This window comes from Scyliorhinus torazame, chromosome 19 (assembly GCF_047496885.1).
Source record: "Scyliorhinus torazame isolate Kashiwa2021f chromosome 19, sScyTor2.1, whole genome shotgun sequence".
Classification (NCBI taxonomy): Eukaryota; Metazoa; Chordata; class Chondrichthyes; order Carcharhiniformes; family Scyliorhinidae; genus Scyliorhinus; species Scyliorhinus torazame.
In genome coordinates, this window is record NC_092725.1 from 129,604,638 (window position 1) to 129,623,262 (window position 18,625).

The following is an 18,625-nucleotide window of genomic DNA, read 5'->3' on the forward strand; positions in this document are numbered from 1 at the left end:
GCGATCCCCGGGAACAATCAAAATATTTGAGGTAAACAAAGCCAAGCCAGACTCCTCGGCGCCAGCAGGAGCCAAGACAAAAGAGGTTAACGGACACCTAAAGACCGCCCATCGATCAGGGAACCGCTCCAGTATTGGAGAAATCGAACCAAGTGATTGGAACGAAGTCCAATCACCTAGAACCAGGTACAGGGTCCGCCCCGAAAGGCGGGAAGCTCCTGGGGACTATAAAGTAAAGCCCCCAAGTTCAAGGTTATAAAACAGAGCCAATTGAACCAACCAAAAGTTCGCAACAGATGTGTACTACCGTGGACGTAGCACTGATCCTTGAGGTGCCCCACGAGTGATGGCCTGCCACCCTGAAAATGACCCGTTAATTCCTATTCTCCTTTCTCTCTCAATCCATACCATTATATTGCTGCCAATACCATGGGCTCTAATTCTATTGATAGCCTCCTGTGTGAGATCTTTTTAAAAAATATATATTTTATTCAAATTTTTTCCGGTCAAACAAAACAATACAAAGGTTAACCTTTTTACAACAATAAAACAATATAAATAACAGTGACCGTTTTAACAAATAAATAAATAATATATAAACTAAATGGCAACTGCCATAACAAAAATAATAACTCTCCAGAGATAAAATCAAACAATCCAATATACATAACCAAGTACAAATATCTGTACAAAAACACCCCTGAGGACCTGCCCGAGCCCCCCCCCCCCCCCCCCCCCCCCCCTCCCCCTGGGTTGCTGCTGTTGCCTTCCCATTTCCTTTATCGTTCTGCGAGGTAGTCAATGAACGGTTGCCACCGCCTGGTGAACCCTTGAGCCAAGCCCCTTAGTGCGAACTTTATCCTGTCCAGTTTTATAAACCCTGCCATGTCATTTATCCAGGTCTCCACGCCCGGGGGTTTGGCTTCCTTCCACATAAGCAATATCCTTCACCGGGCTACTAGGGACGCAAAGGCCAAGACATCAGCCTCTTTCGCCTCCTGCACTCCCGGCTCTTCTGCAACCCCAAATATAGCCAACCCCCAGCCTGGCTCGACCCGGACCCCCACCACCTTCGAAAGCACCTTTGCCACCCCCACCCAGAACCCCTGCAGTGCCGGGCATGACCAAAACATGTGGGTGTGGTTTGCTGGGCTTCTCGAGCATCTCCCACACCTATCCTCTACCCCGAAAAATTTACTGAGCCTTGCTCCGGTCATATGCGCCCTGTGCAAAACCTTGAACTGTATCAGGCTTAGCCTGGCGTACGAGGACGACGAGTTTACCCTCCGTAGGGCATCAGCCCACCGCCCCTCCTCAATCTCTTCCCCCAGCTCTTCTTCCCATTTCCCCTTCAGCTCATCCACCATGATCTCCCCCTCGTCCCTCATTTCCCTGTATATATCCAACACCCTACCATCCCCCACCCATGTCCCTGAGATCACTCTGTCTTGAATCTCCTGCGTCGGGAGCTGCGAGAATTCCCTCACCTGTTGCCTCACAAATGCCCTCAGTTGCATGTACCGAAATGCATTCCCTTGGGGCCTGTGTGAGATCTTATTAAAAGCGTTCTGAAAAGCTGAATACACCACATTCACTGGTCATCCTTTATCTATGATACTAGTAACATCCTCAAAAGAAATACCAACAGATTTAGGCTCGGGGGTATCTCTTTATTTAGGGAGTCTCTGTGGGAGTCTCTTTATTTAGGGGTGGGATCTTGCATTGTGGGGGGCGGGGGGCGGGTAGGCCCTCGGATGGACTTTGGGGGAAACTCACGAAAAGAGTTACTCCCTTGGCCCACCTGAGGTCGACCTCGTGAGGGCCACGCTTGTCAGGACCAGCAGTACTTTTCCCTCACATGTTGCCTGGCCCAGAGAACTGGAAAAGTATGTGGGCCCGGAGAACATGACGTCCGGCCCATCTGCATCCTCCCGCAGGCGTGGGGTGCGAACCTTGCTCCCACCGTCAGGGGGGGGGGGGCAGGAGCATCGGAAACGGATCAGCGCCAGTTTTCCGTCGTGACACTGGATTCTCCGCCACCGGAGGCATGAGGTAGAGAATTAACCCTTTGGCAATAAGAGCACACACAAATTCTGTCTCTGACGCTCCCCACAGATGCTGACTGAGTATCCAGCATCTTACATTTTTATTTTCGATTTCCGGCATCCCACTCACAGCTTCTGAGTTGATTTTCGATCCATTCTTTCTGCCCGAGCTGCAAGCTCAGGATACTGTCAGCAGAGCTATGAATCTCACTGCTCAAAGGGGTATTCAAGGTCTCACAATGGTCCAGCATTCCAACCTCCAGCAGATTGCGTGGATTGCTTTGCCCCGGGGAAAAAAGCAGTGGCTCTGCGGTGCACGAGCCTTCTGTCCACTCTCAGGATGACCCTGTTTGTGCTCCCAACAACACCACTCTTGCTAATTCCCTTGCTGGTGCCTCCCAGTCAGCTGGGCCCAGACATTCTGAGGAATCCAGAGAAACAGTAGGTTCCCATAGACAACTTGCCTGGAAAGAAGGTGTCCCAGATCCCTCCTCCTCTTCCGAAGGTGACCTCCCTATGTCTGCTGGTAATGGCTGTGCCATTCTAATAGAGAGGCTGTGGAGGGTGCAGTAGACCACCATGGATACATGCACTAGCAGAGATTGTAGGGCTCCCCCTGTGTAGTTTGGGAGTTCAGACAACAGAATCATAGCTTGGGAATGTTGATGGTTTACGCCACTATGTTCATGTTGACAACATTACTTTCATTGCATTGGTCGGCTAGTGGAGGGGAGTCATCAGCCATGTACACAGACAGTATTCTTTGTTTCCAAACTGCCAGCCTTTGGTTCTTTGTGGTGGCCTGAAGACAGCAGGAACAGGAGATTGCCTTATGTTGCAGTGTTGTGAATGCTGCCAGCATAGTGGGCACTCATCAATGTGATGGTTTGGATACTGCGCACACCAATTACATGCTAATGGAGTGCAATCCTCTGTGGTTCCTATATATTACTCCATTTACACTTGTGACCAAAGAGCCACATGTTTGCAGTCCTTAGCACCCCGCAAAAGCTGGCAAGGCCATGTACCCACTTATTCTGATTGTCTTTGAAAGAAGACAATGAACTCTCCTCTCCACGGCCTCTGTTCCATCATGGAGGCAGTGATGGATGGTGAAATAGGATATGTTTACAATGTCACCTCCTCCTTGTCCGACTTTGGAACTCTGTCTCAGAAGGCAGTCGAGGCGGGGTCATTGGGTATTTTTAAGGTGGAGGTAGAGATATTCTTATTGTGCAAGGGGATCAAAGGTTATTGGGCGTAGATGGGAATGTAGAATTAGAAACACAAACACGAGCAAGCCCGAGGGCTCAATGACTTACTTCTGCTTCTATTTTGTATGTTCGGAGGAGCTGGAAGTGACCTTGATGGCTGCTGGCTGTCATTACCGTGCAGGTCTGTTGGAAGAGGTTGCACTGTTCACTGACTACCTCCTTGGTGAGTCTCAACAAATTGCCCCTGGCTTAGGCAGAGTTGAAGCAGTGTTCCTTCCTCCTCAGCGTAGGCCCCCTTCCTCCTCTCAGAGCTTCCCCTCTCTGGAGCTTCAGATCCATTTCCCTATGATGTTGCAGATCCAGAGGCACTACCTTTGCAGCTTCCATAACCATTGCAAATTTTCCGTGGACAGGTCACAAAACCTCTCTTCCATTCCCCTACCACAGTGTAAGGGACTTGTTAAATCTGTCTGCTTTGTGTTTCTCTTTTCTATCTCTGTTCCTGCAACATTGCAGTTTTGTTTTAAACTGTAGACTGTGGTTAATTTGGTCAAACTGAAAACACCCGTCGTTTAATGTACTGGCCCAGACCTCTCCTTGATGCTCGGTGGCAGAGCCCGTGATGCCATTTTGATGGACTTGGCTAGCAGCCAATCAGTGCGTCTGACATTCTGGGACATCTCCTGTTCTTACTTGTGATTGGTGGAGCCATTCAGAACCTTCCAGAAGAAAGGTGGGTCAGGAGAACAGCTCCATTGTCTCTCAGTTCTGTGAAATCCTAGGACACAGCATACAGCCAGTCTCAGCTATCTCGCAGCTCTTGGCCAGGCGATTTGAATGCTCCTCGCCAGCTTGGGGAAGTAGCTTCTGCTTTATGTGTCTTCTGCCAGGTCGGTGAAAGTGTAAAAACTCTGCTGAAAGGTCTGCTGATTTAAATGCCTCCAGCTAACCTGTGAAAGTGACCTATGAGAGGAGCTGTGGGAAGTGAACATTTGTATCCCAATAAAGAACTGTGAAGCCAGTGCTCGAAATCCTCTCCTCTGTTGGATTGTTCTGGAGGGATCAGAGCAAGGCAACGGGATGTTTAAAAGCCCACTTAAAACCCTCATGCTGAGAACTGTAGTTTCAACTCAGTGAGGCTGATGGTTCAGATGATGGACTGATGCTAGAATTGCTGAGGGGAGAGGGGGGGGGGGGGGGGGGGAGAATTCTCAGTGTGAAGATCCCGATTGTTAAAAGTGAAAGTGACTTACCAGATAGCATTCTACAGCTTGCAGATTCTGGCTGAAGACCACCATTAGAGAATTGCTGGCTACAAAGGCCGTTACCTCAGCAAAGAGCCATCTTATGCCTTTTAATCCTTGTTATTTTTAATCCTTTCCCTACCCCACTGTATGTTTGTCTTGTGTGTATCTAGGTGGAGGGTGGGACAGGGTTTGGGACTAGCTAGACTAGTAGACCATTGTTCCATTATTTCCAGTATATGTTCATCTTTTACTCGTGTTATAAATAAACAGGTTTTTAAAAATGTTTTACTTACAAATCTGGTGCCTGTAACTACTTGGAACAGTCAAGGGTTATAGATCTCAGGAAAATACACACATTATTGGTTAATTCACTTATGTTGGGACTCTGGGGTCTGCAGGGCTGGAAATGACCGTGCACTCGCCCAGGGTGAAGTAACGACAGTCAGGAAGCAGAACTTGTAGGTTGGATGGCTGGCCCTTGAAGTAACACTATTTAGATGTGGGGTGGTGTTTCTCTGTCATGTAGCTGGTTTGCACAAGGTGCTCATTGAACCAAGGCATTCCAGGTTTGCAGAACGAGTGTCAAATCGGCCTGGCATGTTGTGTGATGTCACAAGCTGCCACTTAAGAGCATACTTTCTCGGCTGGCACTCTTCCCGGCATGGGTTCCATGTTTAACCCGCGGTGATGTGCCAGTTACATGCAGCACTCACACCAGCAACAAAAGCATTAGCAATCAGCGAGAGCATTTCTTCAACGGCGTTTGCTGGTGGTCCATTTGGAACAATGTCGTGCATTAGGTCCTGCAGCATCTTCTTACTTCAAACTGGATTGCCATCTGGACTCACAGGTCCCCCTGAGCCCCGTGTTCCAGGACCCAGGTATCATAGGAAAATATTTCCTTCTGTCCGGCGACAGATAAGGAAGGAAACAGCAACAGCAGCCTCCAGGCATCGGCAGCCGCCAGCAGGAGCAAGCAACAAACAAAACCTGCAGCTGTGACGTGTTCCCACAACTAACAAGGCCAATTCCTGATTAGCAATTGCCTGCAGCAGGGAAGCTAGAGGCTGCTCATAGTCAAAGGAAGTTAAAGTGACCGTCAGCATATATCCAAGAACAGGGTTCTGCCCTGGAAGTGTTTGGTAGGACAGACAAGCAACAGCTGTACTTGCCCCTGTTATGGGTATCCACAATATTTAAAGATGGCTTGAAGGCCTCTCAGATGAAAAGCCTCTCACTCTGCACCTCCCCCCTCACCGGCTAAGGATCAATCCCCAACCTGGAATGTTTCAACCCCCTGTCCAAGCCCGACCCCCTGAGGAGAACGTTACATTCAATGTCAATCTCGCTGGTGAGAATGAAATTGGAGTTAATAATATGCACACCATGTTGAAGCGAGATCCGGAGCACGCCAATAGGAGCTGGCAGGTTAGATGGCAAACTGAATGACCCCCAGCCCGAATCTCGATTTTGGCCTTTCCCGCTATTTAACCAGTGTACCCAGATCTGCGCCGGGTGCAACACAGTGGTTAAATCACGCATAATAACACTATATTCAGTTTTAGACCTGGGCTGCCACCAACAAAAGATGACTGAGAATTTTGTTGCAGGTGCAGCTGTAAAAGGAGAATTAATACCTCAACATTTCTCTCCACTCGGATGGAGAATGAAAAAATATTGGTGGATTTAAACGGAGTTAAGAAGCGATATTTCCTGCAACTTTGTCTTCTCCTCACCTCTTGTGGGCTACTTTATGGCGTGGTCCCACAGGTGATGGTCAGCCTTGATACTGTGCTCAATTTGTCTGAGCCTAAACGATGAATTTCATCATCCTAAACCCAATTATTTTCAGTAGGTATAATCAGTGATCATGCAGTGGAACTCTGCCTGGTCTTTTTCTCCAGGCCAAAGGAGTGACAGATATCAGCATTAGCACTCCCACCGCACTAAAGGACCTGGTAAGGGCTTTTCAAATTTTATTTTGTTTGGATTGGGAAAACTAGGATATGCATGCATCATATTCACCATGATAAGATCATAAAAATGGGCTGAATTTAATGGCTGCTGTGGCTAGAAAGCTGGTGGTAACCCCGGTGCAGTAACCTCCGGAGCCCCAGTGGGATTAAATGTTAATCAGGCAGTGATCTACTGGCCGATAGAGTTCCTGGGCCTTTGAAGTCAAGTATCCCACCTCCAAGAGCTCCTAGCCAATCAAAGGGGCTGGGAGCTCTCCAGCCCCAGCAGCACCACCATAAGTGGTGATCAATGCTGGTAGTGCAACAAGCCTTCAGCCAGCAATGGAGATCTGGGAAAAAGGTGAGTTGTGAGACCTTGCTGGGGCCAAGCAAGCAGGTAACAGAGTAGTAAGGGGGGGGGGGGGGGTAGAGAAAAAGGTGGGGGCTATCTGCTTTTCAGGATAGAGAAAATGTTGTCCAGCAGGGGTGGCCCTTGCCATCGGAGGGCGCCCTCTGTGGCTGGAGGGTGCCTGAGCAGCAGGCATCCCCTACCTGGAGCCCACAAGCACGGCCTCAGGGTGTACCTGCCAGCCTCCCATATGACATTGGGCCCCTCACCCCGGTAGAATACCAGTAGCGATGGGATGAGGCCTTAGTTGGCCACTTAAGAGCTTCAATTGGCCTCTGGGTGGGAAAGCTGACCTCGACCTTTCCTGCCTTTGTTGGGAGAAGCAAAGGCGACGGACTCTCCACTCTGTATCCCCCCCTCCCCCATTATACGATGACTCCACCCTCACCTCCAGCAAGGGGGCAGGGAGGTATTTTTTCCCACCCAATAATTCAACATGATTAATATCATTACAAACCTGCGTTTCAAACAAAATCCACTTGGCAAACACATTTTTTATGAGGTAGTGGTCTTTGAACATTTTGGGCCAACCATATATACTTTTTACATTATACAAAGCCCTGGACACAATGTCACACTTAATCTGTAACAGTTTCTAAAATATAATTTTCTTTAAATAAAGCTTACTGATTTTACATTTTCTGAGGCCATTACTTCCTGTACACAGTGACCAAGTCCCATCTTGTTCACATGCCATTTCGATGCTGTTTTAGTCATGGAGTCAGAACCAGCCGCCCGCATTTGGCTTTACTCAAGGTGCAAAATAGGAAATATTGAGGCAGGGGGTTGGTGGCGCATTAATCCCTGATTGAAGTCATTTCGATTAATGACACTGAACTCTGCTTTTACGCAGAATCAAATCTTTTGGTGTCTTTTCCTAAGAAACAAGAACAAGTAGAAATATAAATTCCAATTTCAACAGAAACGAAAGAGCAGCAGAGATAAAGAATTTTGATACCAAATGGCAAATAAAAAAAACTATTATAATTGTAGGGCTACAAAAGGTGAATGAGCAAATGTTCTTTTTGAGATTACAGGACAATAGATTTTGCAATGTTTCACCTTGGGTTCAAAAGCTCTCAAGCGAAATGTATTCCATCGGTTTTATACGTTTTGTTTCCAAAAGGGGGCACTAAACTCCAAGGCAGTTGAGGTTGAACGTCAAACTGAACTTGCTCCGTGTAGCTAGTGATTTTTTTTTTGATAACTAGGTACACTGAGGAAGAAGGATTTTCAACTCACCGAACCATTTAATGGGTTCAAATCTCATGGACTTGGAGGCTTTTAAAACAAAGGACCTTTCACTCTGCGAGGACGAGACAAACTTTCCAGATAATAGATCCACTTAAAGGTCATTCGGAGCTGGTCCGAAGTCTGTAAGGTCTCATTTGCTACTGCGTCAGCTTTGTGGCAATGCAGTTTTGCCAGGAAATTGAACATTTGCTGCCCCTCTGGAACCATTAAAAAAAAAACCCAGTGACGGTCATTTTGAATTAACAGCGCAGCAGGATGGAATGACGAGATGACAGCTTCTTTTAACACCCCCCAAAAATCTTCCAACTTTATACAAGGAAAAAAAAAATTGCTGGACCATTTAAAACAGATGATTTGAACAGTTCTGTAAACCAGGACATGGCTGAACAATGGTGCGGTTTCAAGGATAATTATGGGAACTCTTGTGATATGTGAACAAGAAACAAATCGTGAACATTAAAGCTTTTTTTCTGAAGGAAGCCAATTTCAACCCCACACATTAAAGCAATTTGTAACTTGAAAGTTTATTTACAATAAACTACGCTGCATTTGAGTGCATTTCAAAATGCAACACAATAGAAACAACACAGCTTAAGTATCTTAACATTGAAAAGGATAATTTTTGGTAAATTTCTGTTTTATTACTCATTATTTATTACAGCAGTACGTTGGATAATTGTAGAAATGGTTCATTCATTTCTGATTGTGATAAAAACGTACATTGCGAAAGTAGGTCCACCACTAATGGGAAATCTGTCAATCACCATAATCATTCTCCCACTTTTTGTACTGCGAACGCAAGGATTTCTCCAAAAGCAACACCACGCAGTTTCTAGAGCAGTATTTAGTATGCACTGCATAACAAGGAGGCTAGAGTCAAAAATTGACAAGAGGTTCAACCAATTGTTCAACTTAAAATCTTACAACACCAACCTTATCAAAGAGTTTGTGCTGCATTAATATTCCCATTTCATCGTGACTCATAAACACCACTGTACTTAAACAGAGGGAATAATCTTGATATTCCTTCTATACATGTACAATGACTGATGGGATAAAACATACCTTGGTGGGAGAACCACCCAGGTCTATTGAGCCTTTTCTATTGAGCCTTTTTTTATTCGAGAACAAAGTTGAAGGCAACTGCAGCAAAGCTTGATAGCTCATGAATCTGAACCTTGTATTGCTGGGAGCACAAAGGATAAGAAAATTGCCAGCCGAATGCCTGCTGCACCCGGGTTCAGCAGCACAATGATTAACTCTGCATCTGCGACTCTGTATCAAGGCACAGATCCAGGCAACAGCATTGAGAGAGAGTTTCACAGACAGGGGAAGCAGTATGTGAAATTTCGCTGCTGGCACACTTTGTAGACTTTTTGTGTTGCCTTAGCATTCGGCAGAGTTGTCAACATTGAGAAAATTCCTGTCTGTATGTGCCGGGTGAGTTACGGGCGTAGTCACTATCTATATATCTCGCCCTCTCTTTGCCAATATGTATTGCTTTAAATGGCATTTCTGGGTTCGCTCTCTTTTCTTGCTTCTCTATATTGAAAAATTGCATCAAGCTCACTGACTCCCGTCATCACAGCAACCCTTAGGAGCACTGCCGAGCTTCACTTTCTGAAACAAACCCATTTCTAACTTGACATTGAAGGGCTGATTTAGCAATCCCGTTAAGTGCTGGCAGCAGGCAACAATCTGAAAGGGGTGCTCTATCGCTCAAGTAGTTAATTGTAATGGAGAGTACAGTGTTTACAGTACTACTGTTTTTTCCATAAGAGAATAGGAATGCTTGTACAGGGGCTCGATTACAGATTTAGGCTCTGTTAATCAGCGATTGACGCTTGGACACTTGTAGGTTATGGACATTGTTACCAATCTGCTCATGGGCAGTCCGTCTCCACCCTCTTTAACTCTCTGATCCTGTGATTCTATGAGAGGTTCCTCCTATCACATGATCATAAAATACACACTTAACTTCAAGAACCATAATCTGCTGTACATACAATTTCATAACCTATTGCAATCTACCTTAAAAGTCTGTATAATCCCATTACAACAAGTGACTAAATTATCAAGTGCCACAGATTAAAGAAGTACTGCTAACTCTCTATTTGTTCCCTCCAGATTTTTATAGTATCTGTATTACTGAACCTTCTTTATTATGTGAAATGATTCATTCCTGTTTCGCCTCTGCACCTGAACTTCAGTTTCAATGAATCATCACAATTGTGAAAAATAAATATCAAAGATTGTCCCACACTAGCAGATGAATATGAACTTGCATTTATGTAGTGCCTTTAAAATTGCAAGACCTCCCAAGGTGCGTCACAGGAGCATTGTAAAACAAAATTTGATAACAAGCAACTTCCGAAGACATTAGGATGAAGCGCCAAAAGGCTGGTCAATGAGATATGTTTTAAGGAGCATCTTTAAGGAGAGAGGTGGAAGGTTTAGGGAGGGCATGTTTTTAGGTCTAGGAAACTAAAGGCAATGGTAGAGCTTTCAAAATTGGGGAAGTGACAGAGGCCAAAATTGGAACGTGCAGAGATTTCAAACAGTGCAAGATTGAGGGAGGTTACAGAGAGAGGGGTGGTCAAAGCCATGGAAGGATTTGAAAACAAGGATGACAATTTTGAAACGGAGGGTTTGCTGGAGCCAAAGAAGTTCAGCCAGTACAGGGCTGATGGCTGAACAGGACTTGATGTGAGTTAGGATATGGGCAACACCATACTGTTATATAGGATGGAAGATGTGGGGTCAGCGTGACTGCACGGGGTTGAGATAATGAAGGTAATGAAGGGTTCGGCAGCAGGTGGACTGAGGCAGAGCCAGGGTCAAAAGATGTTACAGAGGCGAACGCAAGGCGGTCTTAGCAATGTTGCGATATATAGTTGGAAGCTCTCAGCCTGGAGTCAAATACGACTCTAAGTTTGTGAATGTAATGGTTCAGCCTTAGATGATTACCAGAGAGAAGGGATAGTAACTGGAAAAGGGAGTTCTGCTCTTAATATTTAATTGGAAGTAAATCCCTGCTCATCTAGTACTAATTTAGAGACATTAGTTGGGGGACGGTGGTGTTGAGAGCGATGGTGAAGGTAGAGATGGGGGTCATCAGTGTTCATATGGAAACTGACATCATGGGCTGGATTCTCCATATGGAAGACTGCTCTCCCACTGGAAGTGAATTGTTTCTGGTTTGCACTGGGGCCAGGAGCGGCGTCAAGAAGCTATTCCCTCTCCCTTACCATTTATGCATGGCGGGGAACGCAAGGGATTCCATTATGAATCCCGCTATGGTGTTGCCATTTTGAGTAGGCAGCCCGATATGGAGGTCCAGTGGCTGGCCCCCATCCCCCACAACACAAATACTGCCATCCTCCCGCTGTCAAGTAGGGGCATCCTTCCCTCCCACAATGGGAATTCCTGAGTCACACCCCACAGAACACATGCATGAGGGTGACCCAACCCCCCCCAGAAACCCATCAGACATATCCCTAACATATCTCCACATCAGAGAATCCCCATATCAGAGATCCCCCCTCCACCAGAGACCCCCCAATATCAGAGACCGTCCCATCAGACACGTCTGCCCATATCAGAGATCCCCAATCCCCTATCATTCACCCCTGCCTGGAGGCTAAGGAGTAGTCCAGGCAGAAACAGGGAAAAAGAATCACTACTTTTTTCACTTAGTTGCCCCTTACATCTGCTGCCTCAGATAAAGGTGTAGAAAGCACCAACTGGTACTCCATTGAAAGCCACATCCACATCATAAGGCTTTATATTCCCTCAGACCCTTTGATCTTCAAGGCTTTTATTCACTTTCTAAGAGAAAAAACTTTTAGTAGGCTGCAATTGACAGGATATTAGCTTCCAGACAGCCAGGTGTCTGGATTGTTTATTTTCATTTCCCTTCACGCATGAATACATCTCAAGTCCCCTGCTTTGAATCTAACCTCAATGTTTATAAACATCAAACTATGACTGACAGCTCCTTAACACATTAAAAGTAGTTAAGTACTTTCTGCAGAGAAAACGATGAAGTGAAAGCACTTAAATCCTAGATCTTTATAAACATGTCTGAGGGTCTCTGGTTAGGGTCTGATTGGGGGTCTCTGGTGGCGGTGTCTGATGGGGGGTGTCTGGTGGGGGGATCTCTGGTGGGGGCGTCCGATGAGATCTGGTGGTAGGGTGTTAGGACGGGCAGGAATTGCTTTGTCGGGGGGTCCTCTGAAGGACTTTGGGGGCACCTACCTTAAATATATACCCACTTGGCCCATGACAAGGTCCACCGCATCAGAACCATGCTGCCAAACACTTGCACAATTCAACACCCGTGAATCCAAGCCCAGAGGCCCAGAGCATCATGGAGGCGTGGAGAATCTGATATCCAGCCAATTAATAGGATGCAAATGTATTAATTTTACGCATTTGCATCCTCACTCTGGCGCTGGCCGTAAACCTCAATGCCGGCTCCAGCGGGGGACTGGAGCATCGCAAGAGTGCCAATTCTATTTTTTGCCTGACGCAAGATTCTCCGCCACATTGGGAACACTGCTACCAGCAGCAGAGAATCCACCCGCCATGTATTTGAATGATGTCACTGAGGAGCAACGTAGGAAAAGAATCAAGGACAGATTCTTGGGGGACTCCAGGGCAAAATGGGCCAGCCTGTTCATCCTTTTCTGAAACGTATACCCATGCACCTCTGGTGACATCTCTGCAGATATTCTCTGCACCTTCTCCAGTGTCTTGACATCTTTTTAGCAAACAGAGATTAGACCTGTGCCAGCGCCAAGTACAGTCTAATCAAGATTGCAAACAGGGGAAATATAACTTCCCTACTTTTCAATTCTGTTCCTCTCAGAAATAAAGGCCGTAATTCTCCGTTTGGTAGACTAAGCGTTGCCTCCGAGACTGAAAAGGTACAGGGAAGCTGTGAGCGGCTATGGGGAAGGGGGTACCACTTGGAAGGTGGGGGAGGGGTGGGCATGGAAAAGTGGGACAGGGCAGCGGAGCTGCCAGTGGCCAGGCCTCTTAGTTGGCAAATCGGGAAGTGATGAGATTGTCCTGTGTGTGGCAGCCCTGGAGCACACTTTGGGCAGCCTGCCCTGCCAGCCTGGGCTCCACGCCTGGATCGTCCAGGACAACCTCCTCAACCATCAGATGAGGTCTGCCGTTCTTCCTCCACCAGTGTGTCCCCTCACTGCTGCACGATATTGTGCAGGACGCAGCAGGACAGCACAGTGTTTGAGACTCTCCTCGGGGTATATTGGAGGGCCCCAGCAGAACGGTCCAGGCATTGGAAGCGCATCTTTAGGATGCTGATGCACCACTCAATGATTTGATTTGATTTATTGTCACATGTACCGCGGTACAGTGAAAAGTTTTGTTCTGCGTACAGTCCAGACAGATCGTTCCATACATGAAAAACATAGGACATACAGAATTAACAATGTAAATACATAGACACGGGCATCGGGTGAAGCATACTTAGTAGAGAAGATACGTGAAGAGATCAGTTCAGTCTATAAGAGAGTCACTCAGGTGTCTGGTAACAGCGAGGAAGAAGCTGTTTTAGAATGTCTTAGTGCACATTCTCAGACTTTTGTATCTCCTGCCTGATGGGAAGGGGTTGGAAGAGAGAATAACCCGGGTTGGAGAGGGTCTTTGATTATGTTGCCCGCTTTCCTACGGTTCGCTTGATAGACTGGGCAGTGTTCATGACTCTGTAGTTTCTTACAGTCTTGGGCCAAACAGTTGCGTCCCAACTTCTGTAATCTTACCTATGTAACTGAAGTTCCTCATCCCTGGAACCATTTCCGTAGAAAAGAGAGAGCACAGGTTTACCAGGGAGAGCACAGGTTTAGCAGGGAGAGCACAGGTTTAGCAGGGAGAGCACAGGTTTACTAGGGAGAGCACAGGTTTACTAGGGAGAGCACAGGTTTAGCAGGGAGAGCACAGGTTTAGCAGGGAGAGTACAGGTTTACTAGGGAGAGCACAGGTTTACTAGGGAGAGCACAGGTTTACCAGGGAGAGCACAGGTTTAGCAGGGAGAGCACAGGTTTACTAGGGAGAGCACAGGTTTACCAGGGAGAGCACAGGTTTAGCAGGGAGAGCACAGGTTTATTACAGGTTTACTAGGGAGAGCACAGGTTTATTAGGGAGAGCACAGGTTTACCAGGGAGAGCACAGGTTTACTAGGGAGAGCACAGGTTTATTAGGGAGAGCACAGGTTTACCAGGGAGAGCACAGGTTTACTAGGGAGAGCACAGGTTTGCCCGGAAGAGCACAGGTTTACCAGGGAGAGCACAGGTTTACTAGGGAGAGCACAGGTTTAGCAGGGAGAGCACAGGTTTATTACAGGTTTACTAGGGAGAGCACAGGTTTATTAGGGAGAGCACAGGTTTACTAGGGAGAGCACAGGTTTATTAGGGAGAGCACAGGTTTACTAGGGAGAGCACAGGTTTGCCCGGAAGAGCACAGGTTTACCAGGGAGAGCACAGGTTTACTAGGGAGAGCACAGGTTTAGCAGGGAGAGCACAGGTTTATTACAGGTTTACTAGGGAGAGCACAGGTTTATTAGGGAGAGCACAGGTTTACTAGGGAGAGCACAGGTTTATTAGGGAGAGCACAGGTTTACTAGGGAGAGCACAGGTTTGCCCGGAAGAGCACAGGTTTACCAGGGAGAGCACAGGTTTTCCAGGAATAGGCCAGAAATGTGAAGCTATAGTACTGGTTGGACACAGGCTTGGAGGGCTGAAGGGCCTGTTCCTGTGCTGTATTGTTCTTTGTTCTTTGAAACACTGCAAATATTTCCACTGCAGAGATTAAAAAGCGGTTCAACTGAGATTTGTAAAATTACCAAAGATTTTGAGACAAGTGCGAACTCTGATAAACTATTTCAACTGGTGATGGAGCTAGCGATGCGGGACCATCCATTTAAATTGTTATTCAGAGAATGAGGAGTGAGGTCAGAAAACCTTTCTTTTGCATTCTGGATTATTGGAGTAGATAATGCTTTTCCACAGGTAGAGACCATTACATTTTCTAAGGGAAAGCTGGATAAATACCTGAAGGAGACAAATATACAAAGGAATGGCGAACAAGCAGGGAATTGGAAACAGCTTTGGATTGCTGTACTAAAGAACTGACAGAGACACAATAGTCCAAAGGTGGCTGCCTCTGATGTACATTATTATGGCTCCATGAACCCTACTTATTGTTATTTTGCTCTTTTGAAAAATTCTTTTATCTTTCACAGTGGCTATGCAGCACTGTGTCAGTTGCTGTTTAATTGCATGCATAAAATCACAGTAAGTATCGGTACCTCCTGTGCCACAAGAGATATGTACGCCAGCCTTATTAGCACAGGCCAGTAGAGAAATGGATAATGCTGACAACGGCATCGCTGCTGTAGAATTATTGAATAAATTATAACACAATGTTAGTCCACTGAATATACAAAAGATATCTTTGGATTGGCAAAATTTAGCAATGCAGGTGGAAGCAATTTGACTGTCTGGGCCTTTGCCAGCTGTTTCCAACTCCTTACCAATTGCTAAAACATCGACCTGCCCAAGGTTGTGCATCACGACTTTTGTTTCAGCTGTGTTGTGGAAAAAAGGAATCTGTGACTATGAAGAGTGACTTCACTCAATCAAATGGGTTGGGCCCTTGGAAAAAAAAGTCAAACCTTTTGAAACCGTTATCAATTAGAAATACATGTTTGTCACCTCACTATTGGTACTGTAGCTCAGAACTCTGATTTACATGTGGTACTCAGAACTAGAGGAAAGTAAGTTTAATCCTCTGCGTATGAGGCCTGGGCTGGCCATGGATGTGCAAGACCTGTCCCCATTTCCAACAGATTCCATTTATGCCAGTCGGGAAAAGGGTGTGATTCACACATGAGCAAATCTCAAACACCGGGCTATTTGAGCTCAATGCTCAGTTCATAGGTGTAATGGCTATAAAGGGTAGATAAGATCTGTACAACGGTCATAATGTGACGTTATTTAAATTCCCTGCCCTTCAACATGCAAACAATAGCCTGCAGGTGTCTGCAAGAGTTTAAAAAAATCTCCGTTCTATCAATTCCAATAGTTTTTTGTTGACATTTTCCTCGGGCTCTTTATGAATGCTTGGCTGATTTCTAAATGCTACTAGTATACAAAACTATGAATTAAGAGCAGGAGTAGGCCACTCAGCCCTCTGTGCCTGCTCTGCCATTCAATAAGATCATGGCTCATCCGATTGTAACCTTAATGCATGATCAATGACCACTAAAGCGAGGTTGTAGTCCAACTGAAGGCTTTAATAAGCTAGATGTTTCCCCCAGCAGCTCAGGTACAGAATGAAGGCTGCTGGGGCGGCACGGGCTCTTATACCCCGCCTAGCAGGGCGGAGCTACCATACAGCTTGACCAATAGGAAGCATACAATATCTACCAATGGTGTTCCAGCATTACCAGGTACCGTAATACCTCTCCACAGACTACCACAAATCTGAACTCCACATTCCCACCTATCCCCGACAACCTTTCTTGTTTATCAAGAATCCACCTAGCTCTGTCTTAGAAACATCCATTGACTCTGCCTCCACGCCGTTTTGAAGGAGACAGTTCCAAAGGCTCATGAGCCTCTGAGAGGAAAGTAAATCTCCTAATCTTTGTCTTAAATGGGCGACCACTTACTTTTAAACAGTGACCCCAAGTTCTAGATTCTCCCACAAGAGAAAACATCCTTTCCACATCTGAAGGTGCTTCAGAATCTTATAATCAAGCCACCTCTTCTTCTTCTAATTTCCAGTGGATTCAAACCGGGCCCGTCCAACCATTCTTCGTAAGACAATCTGCCCATTCCAGGTCTTAGTCTCGAACACCATCTCTGAACTGCTTCCAATGCCTTTACCTCCTTCCTTAATTAAGAAAACCATTGCTGTACACGGTACTCCAGATATAGTATCACCGACATCCTGTATATCTCAGCCGGGATATTCAGAGTTCATTTTCATGGACATTTTAAAGGTGCTATTAAAGGATTAGATTTCTTTGCTGTGGGTATTAAACATAGAATCCGTATAGTGCAGAAGGAGGCTAATTGGCCGCTTGAGTCTGCACCGACCCTCCAAAAGAATCCCCCGGCCTATCTCCATAATCCCACCGAACCTTAGGGGCAACTTGGCACGGACAATCCACCTAACCTGCACATCTTTTGGTTGGCACGAGGAAACCGGAGCACCCAGAGGAAACCCACGCAGACACGGGGAGAATGTGCAAGCTCAACACAGTCACCAGAGATCGGAATGTAAGTTTGCTTTTTTTTCCAAGCGATTAAGTATTTGAGATTTAAAATAAGCTTTAACTGGGCTTTCATGAATGGGGTTTTTTTTACTCTCAGGGGTTGAATTCTCCGCCTCGCGACGCGGGAATTGTGAATTGCGATCGGGCGGAGCATCCGGCATACGGCTAGAATTGGAGTCCGTGCCCTGCGGCGATTCGGGCGCCATGTTCCAGTCCCTCCCTGGTGGCGAAAGCTAAATTTGTGCCCCACACAAGCGGGTGCATGAAAAAAACGGCATTTGAGTGCATTTAAATGTGATTAGCGGGTTGGACACAATATGCTCTGTGCCTACAAGATGCTCCGCGGAAGATACACAGGCATGAATTACTACAAGTATTTACAAACGTGGACTGGGAGCCATGGCTGCAGAGGAGGGCGGGAGACAACGAAAATACTGAAAACCCCCAGAAAACTCTAGGGCTTGCTGGTGATGGCTGCACAGGTCAGGGGCAATAGTGGGTAGTGACTTGGTGCCCAGTCCGTGGACCCGGGGTGTCCCCCTCAGGAGCGGGGTGGCCTGGCTCAGACCGCCAATGCTCCAGTCCGTCTTTTAAACACATCCCTTTGGTGCTATTTACAGGCTCCTGGCTGTTCACACTGCTGAGTGCTGCCTGTGTCTTTTAAATGCTCAGAAGGCCTCTTGTCATGTGGGAGCCCACACAGGCCGCCCCTCTGAACACCTTCATACCCCAGCTGTATCACCAAGGGGATGGACACGCCCAAGCTCAATCAGGGGCTCACCAGGTTGTCACTCCTCAGAGGCCCTGCCCCATTGCAGAGGATCAGCAGAGCTCACTCCAACCAGAGGACACCCTCACTGCCTGGCTCTCTGCCCCTCTTAGGGCAGAGGACTCACCAGTGACCCCCACCCCTTCGGATCACCAGCGGTCTCCTCCTGGTGAGACTGGCAGCGCTGACTGCCTCTGCAACCACCTCCCAGTAAGTGTTCAGGAGGGCAGGCTTGAGTCTGTGGCTCACACTGGGGAAGAGGCTGTACCTCCGCTCCTCACTGGTATGGAGTTGTGGGTCCACTTCAGACTCCCGACCTCAGGGGGCAGGTCTTCTCTGAGCCATGTTGGTGGCTGCAGTGATTGTGCGGTAAGTGGAGCGCTTAAAAACAGCTCCAGCTGACAGGCTCTTTGGCGCTAACTCCG

At 46.8% G+C, this 18,625-nt stretch overlaps 1 protein-coding gene across 3 annotated transcripts in view; it reads right to left on the reverse strand.

The window, feature by feature from the left end:
• Positions 1-18,625, reverse strand: part of kcnd2 (potassium voltage-gated channel, Shal-related subfamily, member 2) — a 610,750-nt gene that overhangs the window by 128,397 nt on the left and 463,728 nt on the right. The gene's annotated exons all lie outside the window — the stretch shown is intronic.